Source organism: Macrobrachium rosenbergii, chromosome 14 (assembly GCF_040412425.1).
Source record: "Macrobrachium rosenbergii isolate ZJJX-2024 chromosome 14, ASM4041242v1, whole genome shotgun sequence".
Classification (NCBI taxonomy): Eukaryota; Metazoa; Arthropoda; class Malacostraca; order Decapoda; family Palaemonidae; genus Macrobrachium; species Macrobrachium rosenbergii.
The window spans coordinates 53,242,271-53,257,407 of record NC_089754.1 but is presented as its reverse complement, the minus strand read 5'-3'; the positions used below and the strand labels follow the sequence as shown (position 1 = coordinate 53,257,407).

General features: G+C 38.9%; 1 protein-coding gene across 25 annotated transcripts in view; it reads right to left on the bottom strand.

The window, feature by feature from the left end:
- bru3 (bruno 3) overlaps positions 1-15,137 on the bottom strand; it is a 905,487-nt gene that overhangs the window by 639,768 nt on the left and 250,582 nt on the right. The gene's annotated exons all lie outside the window — the stretch shown is intronic.

Sequence of the window (15,137 nt, the reverse complement as noted above, 5' to 3'; positions counted from 1 at the left end):
TAAAAAAGAATATATATATATTTTTTGTGAGAACCCAAAGGCTATTCCCGTAATGCAGCAGCAGCAGCAACAGCAGCGGACGCAGCAGCAACAGCAGGAGGCCATAACAGCAAGCGACGAAAAAGTACCAAAGTAACGACAATCACCGGGAGAAAAAGACTTGGCTGTAATGTTATTACTAATAATAATATTAATCCAGGATGTACTCCCTGATAGGAAGGAAGGAAGGAAGGAAGGAAGAAAGGAAGGGAGGAAGGGAGGGAAGGGGGAGGAGGGGAGGAGGGAGGAGGAAGGAAGGAAGGAAGGAAGGAAGGAAGGAAGGAAGGAAGGAAGGAAGGAAGGAAGGAAGGAAGGAAGGAAGGAAGGAAGGAAGGAAGGAAGGAAGGAAGGAAGGAAGGAAGGAAGGAAGGAAGAAAGGAAGAAGGAAGGAAGGAAGGAAGGAAGGAAGGAAGGAAGGAAGGAAGGAAGGAAGGAAGGAAAGAAGGAAGGAAGGAAGGAAGGAAGGAAGGAAGGAAGGAAGGAAGGAAGGAAGGAAGGAAGGAAGGAAGGAAGGAAGGAAGAAAGTAAGGAAGGACGCCACTGGAAAACTCTTCTTTATCAATCCCAAATAGCAGCGCGACGGAGATTGAAAAAGATTAGCTAACAACCACAATGATAAAATTTCTTACCGGGTAATATGCTCGACAGAGCCCTCGAGACTTAGGAAGAAGAAGAAGAAGAAGAAGGAAGAAGAACTCCCGGTAAAATGACTCGCAAGCAAGCGGAAAACATCATAGAGAGAGAGTATAGAGAAAAAAAATAAATAAAAACAAACAGTGACGTCATAAAAAAGCAATCTTGCTTTTTCGCCGATAGACGAGGCACTTATGAGATTATAATGAAAGACTTTGTCGCATAACGAAGCGGAGGGAAATAATGCTGTTAAGACTCCAAAAGAGATTTACCTGACGTCAAAGGAGAAGAGGGAGATGAAGGAAGAGGGAGATGGAGAGAGAGAGGGGGGGAGGGGGTTGAGAGGAGTGGGGGGAGGAGGAGGAGGAGTACCACAAAGGGAGGAGAAGGAGGGAGTTGAGAGGAGTCAAAGGGGGAAGAAGGAGATGAAGGGAGAGGAAGAGGGAGAGGGATAGGGGGTTGAGAGGAGTGGGAGGAGGAGGAGTACCACAAAGGGAGGAGAAGGAGGGAGTTGAGAGGAGTCAAAGGGGAAGAGGGAGATGAAGGAAGAGGGAGAGAGAGAGGCGGAGGAGGTTGAGAGGAGTGGGAGGAGGAGGAGGAGGAGGAGGAGGAGTACAAAAGGAGAAGGAGGGAGTTGAGAGGAGTGGAGGGGGGAGGAGGAGGAGGAAAAATGAATGAAGGGAGAAACTCTTTCAAGCTTTATTCTCCTCATTATTCAGGCATTTCTCTTGGAATAACTCTTGGCAAAATATAAGCTATTCCTGGAAATGTAAGCACGTGAGTGCAAACAACTACGCTCGCGCTCCAATAAAGGATGGATAAATGATAAATGTGGCTTCTCCAAGCCCATGTCTGTTTTTTCTCTAATAATTAATCATATCAATATCGTAGAAAATAATAATAATAAAACATTTGTTCGAAGAAAAGAAAATCATACGTATATGTATGTGTGTATATACATTTATATCAATGTATATATTCTGTGTGTGTGTATATATGTATATATATATATATATATATATATATATATATATATATATATATAAAAACTCATATATATATATAAATAATGAAAAATATATATATTTAAGAGAATATATATATATATATATATATATATATATATATATATATATATAATAATAATAATAATAATAATAATAATAATAATAATAATGAACTCTTGTTTTAAGATTAAAGAGCGGTTGGCTACACATATACCAAAACTAAAACTATCAATGGGGGGAAAACACAAGTACAAATTGCCTACAACCACTGCTTTATATGAACATGATCGCGTTGAAGGTGGGTTGCAGATCTCAAACTCTGGGTTTCAATCAAAGGCACCGACGCAAATGCGAGGCTTTTCATACGACCGGCCGCCACTCTCGTCTCTCCGACAAAGTTCTGTCGGCGAACTGTTTCCTAACTCTACCGTGAGAGTTTATAAACATTCATGGGAGTCCCAACCTACGATAACAGAGGAGGAATGGTCGTGGGTTTAAAGCCCGTCTTGTAAAATACAGTGCGTCGACGGGAATTGCAACAAACTGTCAGTGTGATGCAGGCAGTAATGGGTCATGAAGAGACCCAAACATTGGTCACGATGCGAACCCAAACATGGGTCACGATGGGAACCCAAACGTGGATCATAATGACAACCCAAACATGGGTCGTGATGGGATCCCAAACGTGGTTCATAATGACAACCCAAACATTGGTCATGATGCGAACCCAAAACGTGGATCATGATGCGAACCCAAACGTGGGTCATTATGACAACCCAAACGTGCGTCATTATGAGAGTCCAAACATGGATCATTATGACAACTCAAACGTGGGTCATTAAGAGAGCCCAAACATGGGTCATTATGACAACCCAAACATGGGTAATTATGACAACCCAAACATGGGTCAACATGAGAACCCAAACATGAGTCATCATGACAACCCAAACGTGGGTCACTATGACAACCCAAACATGGGTCATGATGGGAACCCAAACATGGGTCATGATGGGAACCCAAACATGGGTCATTATGAGAGCCAACCCAAACATGGGTCATCATGGCAACCCAAACATGACTCATTATGAGGACCCAAACATGAGTCATTATGAGAACTCAAAGTCAGAAGTGAGAACTTCGTAACTCTACTTTTTTTAACTGGGCAGAACGCAACCTCACAAAACCACACTGAACGAGCGAGAACAATCTGTTGATATTTTATAGTCTGCTTGCGAACTGCGAAACCAAAAGCTGCATCCCGCAAGCAACCACCACAACAGTCCCCCAGCAAGACTCGAACAATAGTTAAATCGCGTTTTTGTGCGAGTAGGGAACAAGAAGGAAGGGGGAAGGTTTCATGCCCTCCATGCTACTGTACAACCCCCTTTCGTGGGGGGAGAGCGAGGGGAAGAGAGCACACGGGACAGCGGAGGAAAGGGAGCGAGTTTGGGGCGAAATACCCGAACGAACTGGAGGCAATATCGCTTTACTTCCATTGTTCTGATGGAGATTCAATCGTTTTAGGATGCAATCAGGGGAATAAGTAGCGGCTCCGCCCTTTCGCTATAGGATACCTCCTCCAAACTAAGGACCTCAATCTGACAGTTAACGATGCAAAGCGATTAAAACAGGAGGGCCCCCCAAAATGAGTTTAGCAAGCAAGTACCCCCGAAGGCTCTCTCTCTCTCTCTCTCTCTCTCTCTCTCTCTCTCTCTCTCTCTCTCTCCTAGCGGCACAAGATCCGGAGATGCATGCAAGCAAGAGAGAGAGGGTGTGGGCGTGCACGCCCTTGGGATATATCTGGCCAGCCAGCCAAGCTTGATATTCTATCGTTTATGCACGCCATTCGCTCTCCAGAGAGCACTAGATCTCGAGCGTTCAGGCCAATGCCTTTCAATATATCCAAACGGCAACTCTACCAGCCGGGGCCTTTTAATATTTAACGTGGAAAGTACTTCGTTGTTTGTGCGTGCGTGTGTGCTTATGTGAAGCGTGCGTGTTAGTGGATGGAGATCCCTGGAATGCAACGATGCTAGATCCACTTTTTTTTTTTTTTTTTTGTACTGCGGAGGGCACACGGCAACCAGGCATCAGGCAAAAGGAAGAAAATATTCTGCAGGAATGAAACATATTCCACTGTGGCTTTTCGGAGCCGGTAGGAAGCTTGAGGACTAACGACTGCAAGCGGTGAGCTGAAATAGATATACAAGAGTGAAACACGGAATAAGGAAAAATGAGAAGAGATGGAACTTAGCATATGATGAAAAATTCGAATCACGTGAAAATGAAACTGTAACAACTGTGTACCCTCACAACTTTTAGTCAACAGAGAGAGAGAGAGAGAGAGAGAGAGAGAGAGAGAGAGAGAGAGAGAGAGAGAGAGAGAGAGAGAGAGAGAGCTTATCATCCATTGGAAAACGAGTCGTGGGAAGCGAGGTTTGCTGCCAATGGCGTCGAGATGCCATTTTATTAATGATGAGTGATTCAAATCAGTCCTCGTCCACTGACCTTTACATAAACTGGTTGCATTATTCTAAGCCTTTAACCAAACAACTGTTTCCTAACTAGAACCTGATTTAAAGTATAACAGTTCTAAAACCTAAACTGGTTTCGTATCCACAGTCTCCGACTTACACGAATTTCGAGTCAAGTTTACCTCCGACTAGTTCACTCTCTTTACACGGGTTATATATAATAAAACGTGTCTATATGAAAAACTAGAATTTTAGCTATAACTACACACCTTTGGATGAATTAATGACGATATGACCATGTTACGAACTGTTTCAGAGGCGAAAGAAGTATGTAACGGAAAGTTTTTCTGCACAAGCTCGAAACATACAGTACACAGCCATTAGAGGATATTGTAAAAGAAACCCCAAGACCACAAGAGTGAAACACGTCTCAAACAAGTAAAAAGTGCGCCGTAGTTTCTTCGGCGCATTCGAGTTTTCCGTACAGCGTATAACCAAGGCCACCGAAAACAGATATAACTTTCGATGGTCTCGGTATAATGCTGTATGAGCCGCGGCCCATGAATCTTTAGCCACGGCCCGTCTTATATCGTTGCCAGAGGTACGATCATGGCTAACTTTAACCTTAAATAAAATAAAAACTACTGAGGCTAGAGGGCTGCAATTTGGTATGTTTGATGATTGGAGGGTGGATGATCTACATACCAATTTGCGGCCCTCTAACCTCAGTAGTTTTCAAGATCTGAGGGCGGACGGACAGACAAATCCAGCACGATAATCTTTTACAGAAAACTAAAAACGCAAAGTTAAGACCTCGAGAACAAACACGTTACAGACGGTCGGATGTATGCAAACAGACGGACAAACACGTCTCCCATGCCATTTAGGTCCGTGTAAATGCTCATCAGACACTCGCATCACACGGCAGCCGGAGTGAACGGGAACTTCCGGGCGTAAAGGTACGATGGATCCGGGGGTTGCTTTGAGAAATAAAGAAGTCAATATTTACATTTTTCCCGTCGGGTTTGAGCACATTAAGCCTGGAGTCAGCTCGGTCTCTCTACAAAGAGAATGGGTCTGAGGCTATAATGTTTTGTGGAGATTCAAGAAAAAAAAAAAAAAAATGAGCCGAAGTTTCATCGGCGCAATCGAGTTTTCTGTACGGCTAATGATGCTGTATGAAACTCTCAGACACGGCCCATGAAGCTCTCAGCCGTGGCCTGTGTTGTTGGCACCTACAGCGCTGCCAGACGAACGATCAAGGCTAACTTTAACCTTTGACGAAAATAAAAACTACTGAGGCTAGAGGGCTGCAATTTGGTATGTTTGATGACTGGAGGGTGGATTACCAGCACACCAATTTGCAGCCCTCTAGCCTCGGTAGTTTTTAAGATCTGACGGCGGACGGACAGACATAAACCAATCTCAATAGTTTTCTTTCACAAAAAACTAAAAAGGGGGAAGATATTGAAGACTGTTTTGTGAGGCTCAATATGGTTCAACTCCCATTTGAGGAAGGGACTCCGACAAGTGTATTCCTTATCACGTGAAAAGCAACGAGCTTTGTTTATTTGCTTACTTATTTATTACTTACAGACAGTAAAAAGACTGGTGGACGCAAGCTATTTTCCCTGGAGAGAAAACAGAAAACGTATGTCTTTGGACAATACACAGATATAGAACAACTTCGATTACAATACGCTTCTGAGCAAAAAGCTCATTTAAATATGTTCACTTATTCGTAAAGTGTGTTCAAAGACACAAATCAAAGGAGACACAACAACACACAAATGTTACGTTAACGATTCTATAAGACTGATATAATATCAGTAACCCCCACCGGGTATGTATGTACAGTAAGTATTAGACAAAAAATATATATATTTCTTGCATAAAAATGCCCACATACAAAGAGAGAGAGAGAGAGAGAGAGAGAGAGAGAGAGAGAGAGAGAGAGAGAGAGAGTTGATCCTTGAAATCAACTGATCGCCCCAAAAAAGAAAGGAATAAAGAAAGGATGAACTCCGAAACGGCAGATGGAGAAAGAGGGTGGAGAAGAGAGAGCAAACGGTGATGATGATGATGATGATGATGATGATGATGGTGACGATGATGGTGGTAGGTAGGGAAGGGAGGAGTTGGGGGGGGGGAAGAGGAGGCATGAGTACGTGATTGAGAGCGAGGAGAAAGGAACGAGAAAAGGACACACTAAAAGATACGAGGATAAACAAGATGGAAATCCCTGGAGAGAGAGAGAGAGAGAGAGAGAGAGAGAGAGAGAGAGAGAGAGAGAGAGAGAGAGAGAGAGAGAGGGAAGAAGACCGGACGGTGTGGTACAATTTCGCTTTGATGGGAAAGGAGGAGGAGGAGGAGGAGGAATGGAAAAATGTAAACAAGGTGCTTAAGAGACGGGAGAGGAACTCTGAGATGGAAGGGGAAGGAATATGGCAGGACAGGTAAGCCAAGACCGCACTGAGGGAGGAATCTGTGATAAAAGAAGTAAGACTGGACAGATATAGAAGGGAGTGAAAACAAATGCTCACAAAGAAAGGTACCAAAAAATACTGAGTAAGACTGGACAGATATAGAAGGGAGTGAAAACAAATGCTCACAAAGAAAGGTACCAAAAAATACTGAGTAAGACTGGACAGATATAGAAGGGAGTGAAAACAAATGCTCACAAACAAAGGTACCAAAAAATACTGAGTAAGACTGGACAGATATTGAAGGGAGTGAAAACAAATGCTCACAAAGAAAGGTACCAAAAAATACTGAGTAAGACTGGACAGATATAGAAGGGAGTGAAAACAAATGCTCACAAAGAAAGGTACCAAAAATACTGAGTAAGACTGGACAGATATAGAAGGGAGGAAAACAAATGCTCACAAACAAAGGTACCAAAAATACTGACTGGACAGATAAGACTGCTCACGAAAGGTATAAAAATAAAAGGACTGAGATATAGAAAAGTGAAAACAAATGCTCACAAACAAAGGCACCAAAAATAATACTATATATATAAAAGGGAGTGAAAACAAATGTGCTCACACAGGCACCAAAAAATACAATATAAAAGGGAGTGAAAACAAATGCTCACAAACAAAGGTACCAAAAAAAAAAAAAAAATAATTCCCGAAAACTTCTGCCTTGAAATGATGCTAAATAAATGCAAGAAATGAATAAAACAAAGGCAACGAAATACTAGGAAGAGGTCAAATAAATTAACTGAAATACAAGAAATGTGTCTGAAAAAAGTCACTGGTATATTAAAAATGAGGAAAAGAAATGGACGGAACAACAAAAGTTTAATAAAGACATTTTGACGCCAAGAATCAAACTGGAATAAAACGTCAAGATTCCTGAGAAAGAATCTGCATAAAAATGAAGTAATTATTACAACATAATAAACACTGATTTCGGAAAATAAGGGGAATATATTTCGAATGTTTGACAACGTGTCAACAAAGGACACCAGAGTTGAAAAACTCGAGAAAATGTCAGACTTCGAAACAAAATGGTCATTTCTATGACACGATTTCTTTTTATTATCATCATCCTTTTCTTATTATTTCCATTATTTTAATGATACCGAGATCTGAACGGAGGCCAGCAAAGAAAGAACAGAGAAGTCATAAACATTGTTAAGAAAACAAATTTAGGGAATAAAACTAATTACAAACCTTTAATACACACACGGACAGAAACAGTTAAAGAAAACAAATTTTGGGAGTAAATGGAATTACACACCTTTTAATAAGACACACGCGCGCGCACACACACACACACACACACACACAAGGACCCCAGTGCCTTGCTTTTATGAAACATCAGGACGCATAACTAAAAGATTGGCTTCACCTTTGACGTAACGCCTATGAGTCGTTCAAAATTGCATACCTCTGTTATCAATTCCCTTTCGTTTGTATATATCTGCACAAGTAGAGAGAGAGAGAGAGAGAGAGAGAGAGAGAGAGAGAGAGAGAGAGAGAGAGAGAGAGAGAGAGAGAGAGGTGAAAGGGGACGGAATTTGCCCGTAAAGAAAGAGGCACAAATATTGCTTACACACATATATATATATATATATATATATATATATATATATATATATATATATATATATATATATATATATATATATATATATATAAACTCTCAAACAAAAGAACACGATAATATCATGTACTCAAGTGGAATCGAATTGCAATGCAATTAATAACAGCAAACAATAACATTTCAACGACTCGTACTCGGAAAGGGTTAATACCTAAAAATATCTGGATTGTTTTATTCAAAACAATTGATAAGAGGGGAGAAGGGGAGTTAGCGGATGCGAAATAGGTGAAGCAAAGATAAAAGAGAGAGAGACAGAGACGAAAAATGCAGGAGGAGGAGGGTAGGGGCTGTTGGCATTGAGGGAGGGGGGAGGGAGGGGAGGGAGGGGAGAGGGCTTTTGTGTGTGTGTGTGTGTGTGAGAGAGAGAGAGAGAGAGAGAGAGAGAGAGAGAAAAGAGAGGGAGAGGTGTAGAGATAGAGATTATATATAGAGAGAAAAGAAGGGTGGTGTATATATATATATATATATATATATATATATATATTTATTTATACGTGGTTTTGTGAGAGAGAGAGAGAGAAAAGAGAGAGAGAGAGATAGAGAGAGAGAGAGAGAGAGAGAGAGTGAGAGTGTGAGTGTGTGTGTGTGTGTGTGTGTGTGTGTGTGTATATATATATATATATATATAAATAAAGATATAGAGAGAGAGAGAGAGAGAGAGAGATATATATAGAGATAAGTGAAAAGAAGGGTTGTGTGTGCAGAAAACAGAGAGTGAAAAGTTTGGTTGTGTATGTATAAAAACGTGTGTTTGTGTGTGTGTGTGTGTAAGTGTGTGTGTGGAGAAGGGGGATGGAAAGTGGAGGGGGAGGGTGGACAGAAGACTTCGAGAGGAAGTTGCAAGGTCATCCAGTCTGAAGACATATGATGCATGGGATAATGATCTCTCTGACCTTATGTCCTGGCAGTGTCTTTTCTGCTTTACCTCAAGACGATATTGGCTGCCGGCTTCATCTGAATATTTTCGCCAATATATCAAAGTGGTAAAGACAATATACCGACCGAGAGGAGAAAAGACCCCTGAGAGAGACATGGAAGGTAGGAGGAAGCGACGTGTAAATGGCGTGAAAGAGGAAGAAGAAGAGGAAGAACAAGAGAGAGAGAGAGAGAAAGAAGAAGAGGAAGAACGAGAGAGAGAGAGAGAGAGAGAGAGAGAGAGAGAGAGAGAGAGAGAGAGAGAGAGAGAGAGAGAGGAATATTATAATTCAGCTGTTGAAATCATAACTATATATATTTTCTTTAAATTTAGTTACTCTTTCAACCTCTCATTGCAGTGCAGGTTTTAATTTTATAACTATATAAAAATTAAGAACGTTGCATTAAGTTAAGGTGGGTTTTTAGCACTTATAAAAAACCCCAGACTTTAAGTTACACAGTAAGTGTTTATAAATGGATAATGAAATACCCAAGACATGAAAACAGTCACTGGGTATCAGTAAGGTGATCTGTTATAGCTACAAAGTAACCAAACACAAACAAGAGCAACAACAAAATCAACACCAATAATAATAATAATAATAACAATAATAATAATAATAATAATAATAATAATAATAATAATAATAATAATAATATTTTCTCTGCAAATGCCAGTGAAATGAGCAATTGAATACTTTCATCTCATCCAATAAACGACTTACTTATATGATGAACCTAAAACACTGCTCTTCCACACAAGACATCGTTAATTCTTCGAACGAAGATAAGAAACACAAAACTATGATAATATAGACGATATTAAATAGAAGAAGTAAATGAGAATTAGTATCACGATAATTAATAAAAAGATGGATTCAGTCACATTCCAAATACCACAAAATGAAATTAGAAAGGAAAAGCGACGAAAAATAACAAAAAAACAGAATTACAATAAACGGAAAAAAATATTACTTTAACAGAGGAAAACTCGCGAACAGCAAAACTCCAAGAACTGCCACAGATGAAGAAATATGACAAGGCAGAGAGATAAAGATGGCGAATAACAGAGCTAAATTGCGAGTGTGCTTGGCCAGAGCTCCTTAGAAGAGCTTGAGGAAGTGTGTGTGTGTGTGTGTGTGTGTGTGTGTGTGTGTGTGTGTGTGTGTGTTGAGACTGAGACTGAGAGAGAGAGAGAGATCCGGGCAGGAAAAGGAAATTTACTCTTATAGACACAGACAGGAAATCTTTAATATGAAGTCTAACACACCAGTAGGTTAAAGAATATTACTCTCAAACATTTAACGAGAGAGAGAGAGAGAGAGAGAGAGAGAGAGAGAGAGAGAGAGAGAGAGAGAGAGAGAGAAAAATCATTCTTGCAAAGTGTACCTTGTTACTGAGAAGAACTCCACCTTCTGTTCCAGAGAGAGAGAGAGAGAGAGAGAGAGAGAGAGAGAGAGAGAGAGAGAGAGAGATGAGAATGGATTGTGCAGCGAGGGGACGCTAACAGTGAATAAGGAGAGGAGGGACAGAATGATGAGAAGGGATGAGACTTGGTCGAGAAGAAGGGAATGGAAATGAGTCAGGAACAGCAGGGAAAGATTAAGAAACGTAATGGGAAATAGAGAGGAAGAGATTAAGAGGAGAACTCAGTAAAAACTGACACACACAAACACACACAAAAACACCCAATATATATATAGACACACATATAATTATATATACATATATATATACACACATATATATAAATACATACATTCACATATATATTCCAGTACCCCACAGACTGGTCAGATGTATGTTTTAATCTCATTCCACTGTATTTGATAGGGATTTTCCCCATCCTGAACGATTACACGTTGAATGCAAGTAATCGCCATTATGTTAGGGGTAACATTATTGGTAAAATAAAAAAGGAAAAAGTTTAATTTCCAAACATTATTTCGGAAATTATTTACCACTAACAACGTATAAATACACCTCGTGTCTAGCCGTTATTATCGCCGGGGAAAAAAAAACTCAAATGCAAAAACTATTATAATTTTGAGTTTTCGGCAGTCAATGAAACACAAATACATATACACGCACACACAAACAGGAAGAGAATAAAGTTAGGCTCATGGGCAACGATATATTATCAACATGGGAACTCTTGTTTTTTATATACATTATTAGAGAAGTCTCATCTTTCACAAAATATTAAGACAGTGGTGTTTCTCGAACTCGTGCCGTGACAATAAGGGATAGACAATTCAGTAACTTAAGTTAGGCTCATGGGCAACAATATATTAATAACTTGGGATCTCTTGTTTTTTTATATACATATTATTAGAGAAGTCTAACCTTTCCCAAAATATTAAGATAACGGTGTTTCTCGAACTCATGCCAGGCCAAGACGGGACAGACAGTCAAGACAGGATAAAGAACGGTTCAGTACCTTAAAAACAAACCTTAGCAGTTTGGTGTGAGACGCAAGAGTTAGGTGTGATAAAAAAAAAAAAGCATAAATGATGGTTGCATGAACCCTGCGATCATGGTATTGACTGGGGAGCGATATTAATGCATATAACATGACTAAAACATACATATCAATAAGTCTGCAACGGGTAACGTTAAAATTCTGGCATATGAAAGGAAAGTACCATGTGGGAACTTTCGTCCATTTTTTTTTTTTTTGGTTGCTAATTTTCGAATCGGAAAATGCGATCTCCCTACTAAACAAAAATGATTACGATGCTCATCATGCAATCGCTTCCGAACTGAACCGCCCCAGGAGCGCTTTCAACTTTTTTTTTTTTTTTTTTTTTAATATTCACTGCAATAATGCTCATCATAATCATGCTCACCCGCACGTCATCGGAACATAAGCATGAAAGAGTAAATCTACGCAACTGACATCCAATCTGTCACGACTGGTCAGCAACGTGTATCGAACGAGTTCGGGCGGGATTGAATTCCAGTTGACAGCAGACCTTTTAACTTTATCCCGATTATCCGTTACAGAGAGAGAGAGAGAGAGAGAGAGAGAGAGAGAGAGAGAGAGAGAGAGAGAGTATCCATGCTTGGGGTAGGGGAATGGATGAAGAGGAGGGGGTGAAAGGGTAAGGGTAGAGGGGTGGGAGATGGGATAGGGGGAGTATCCATGCTTGGGGTAGGAGAATGGAGGAGGGGTAGGAGGAGGAAATGGTAAGGGTAAGAGGGGGGATAAGAGAGAGGAGAGGGGAGAGGGGGAAGGGGAGGAGAGCATGATGGCAGAGGCACCGGATTGGGATCACCTAATCCGTACAACAAGGGGATTGGTGTATTGCCGGACCGAGAGAGCGAGAGCGGGCGTGTATATATTCTAATGACGGGGAGTCTGACGCTCGTCGCGTATTCCATACAACGCTCTCTGAAGCATCCGACGACTCTCTCTCTCTCTCTCTCTCTCTGGTCGGGCAAAGTATGTGACAGATCGGAGGGGAAATATGTTTATGCAAGAGTGGGTTTCGGATGCACTGGGATTTGTGTGTGTGTGTGTGTGTGTGTGTGTGTGTGTGTGTGTGTGTGTGTGAGCGTCGACAGGAGTGATTGATGGATGTACGTATTCATTCTGCTGATTTAGTTTTTCCACCATTTCTTTATAATTCCACTTCTGTAACCGACATACACGGTGAGTGGTTGGTTTCGTTACTTTTACACGGCCACACATTAGACGAAGATTCATTTTTTTTCTCTCTCTCTCTCTTTTTTTTTTTTTAACTAAACGGTGGAAAATGATGCATTTAAAACTTAATGTAGTATTGCAAACTAACTTATGTAAAATTATTTTCTATTATACATCAAATAATTAGTTGAATTGAATATAGAATTTAGGCCAAAGACAAAGCACTGGGACCTATGAGGTCATTCAGCGCTGAAACGGAAATTGACAGTAAAAGGTCTGAAAGGTGTAACAGGAGGAAAACCTCAAAGCAGTTGCACTATGAATCAACTGTTAGGAGAGGGTGGAAAGTAAGATGGAAGAAAGAGAATATGAAAGGAGGTACAGTAAAAGGAATGAAAGGGGTTGCAGCTAAGGGCCGTTGCACAGAACCTTAAGTAATGCCTACAGTGCACCGCATGAGGTGCACTGACGGCACTGCCCCTACGGAAATCAGTTTATTAGTCTTTTTTTATGTGGATTATCTTCTTACGTACATAATATACACGGAACCATCACACTGAAACTCTAATAATGTATTATTTAAAAAGCTTAGTAAAATCATCAGTTAGAGAGTAACTATTAAACTGAATATTTAGCTATCAAAACTTTTACCAATTCAGTGGATTAAATCGTTATGAATTATGCTTAAACTGCAGTTAACCATTTAAAAATATCAGAATATGGAAATCGCAAATTCTAATAAAATATAAAAGCGAAAGTTATGCATACCAAAATATCCAAAAATTGCCGACTAAATTTAATATAACATATATCTAAAATACGGTTTGCCATTAGGAAGATAAAATATTGCCCTAAATATTTTTACGTGCTTGTGCCTAAAATACACATACGGCATACTAAAATCTAAATTATTAAGTAAATAGGAGATATCCATTGAAATATTAAATATTAAATTTCTCAAGGAACATACATTAACTGATTCAATAAGATAAATCAAATTATTGCAACCCGAATGTAAAAAAAAAATATGAAAATAAAATAATTCATCACACATCATCAAAACTTGGCTTCCTAATTTGTTTTTTTTTTTTAAAGCAGACAAGCAATCAATTCAAAACGTTTTTAACAGTATAGTCTTTCTTTTACAGCGATTTAAAAGGCATTTTAAGGGACTTATATGGTATAGATTCGCTGCTACTAAATATCATGATGAGCAGAATTGTGAATGTACAGAATCACGACTCCGCGATGCGTCTCACCACAGACTGGTTCTTATGGATGATAATATTTTTCATATTTACAGTATTTCCAACATAACTGAATGACTATTGCCAAATGGACAGAATTTTAAACATTTTTTATCTAATTATTGTTTAACTGAAATACATTTGCTTTCTGTTGGGTTTTCTAATTAAATTGTTTTAAGAAAACAAAACATATAGGTCTGGATTTATGTTGCTGTAAGTTATTTTACAATGAAGAACGTGTTTTTATTTTTTTGTGTGTAATATTATGTATCACTGATACGAAATGAAGCATATTACTGATACTACTATTGCCTACCTATCTATCTATATATGTATATATACACATATATAATTTATATATAAACATCATATGTATATTTCTATATATCTATAATATATATAGATACACACACACATACAGTGGATGTGTGCGCAGGAAGTTTGTTGGAAAACACATTCAAATTTTGTCCGAAAAAATTTGGTTAATTAGGGAAAAAGTTCTCATGAGCGAAAGTTCTGGCGATTTCATCTTTCTAACTTTATCTAATTTTTGACGATGCAAAACACATCTTCCAAAGCAAAACTTCTGAGCGAAATAACTCGTCTTCATTAAGGAAATGTTTTATGTATGTATATATATATATATATATATATATATATATATATATATATATATATATTCATATATATATATATATATATATATATATATATATATATATATATATATATATATATATATATATATATATTGTACATATATGTATATATATACACATATATTAAATACAAACAGACACACACACACACACACACACACACACATATATATATATATATATATATATATATATATATATATATATATATATATATATATATATATATATATATATATATATTGAGGGAGAGAGCGAAAAGGATAAGTTGAATTAGTTTCTAGCTACGCTTAATCCCTGTAGATTCATTTTATATTATTGAGAGAGAGAGAGAGAGAGAGAGAGAGAGAGAGAGAGAGAGAGAGAGAGAGAGAGAGAGAGAGAGAGAGAGAGAGAGAGAG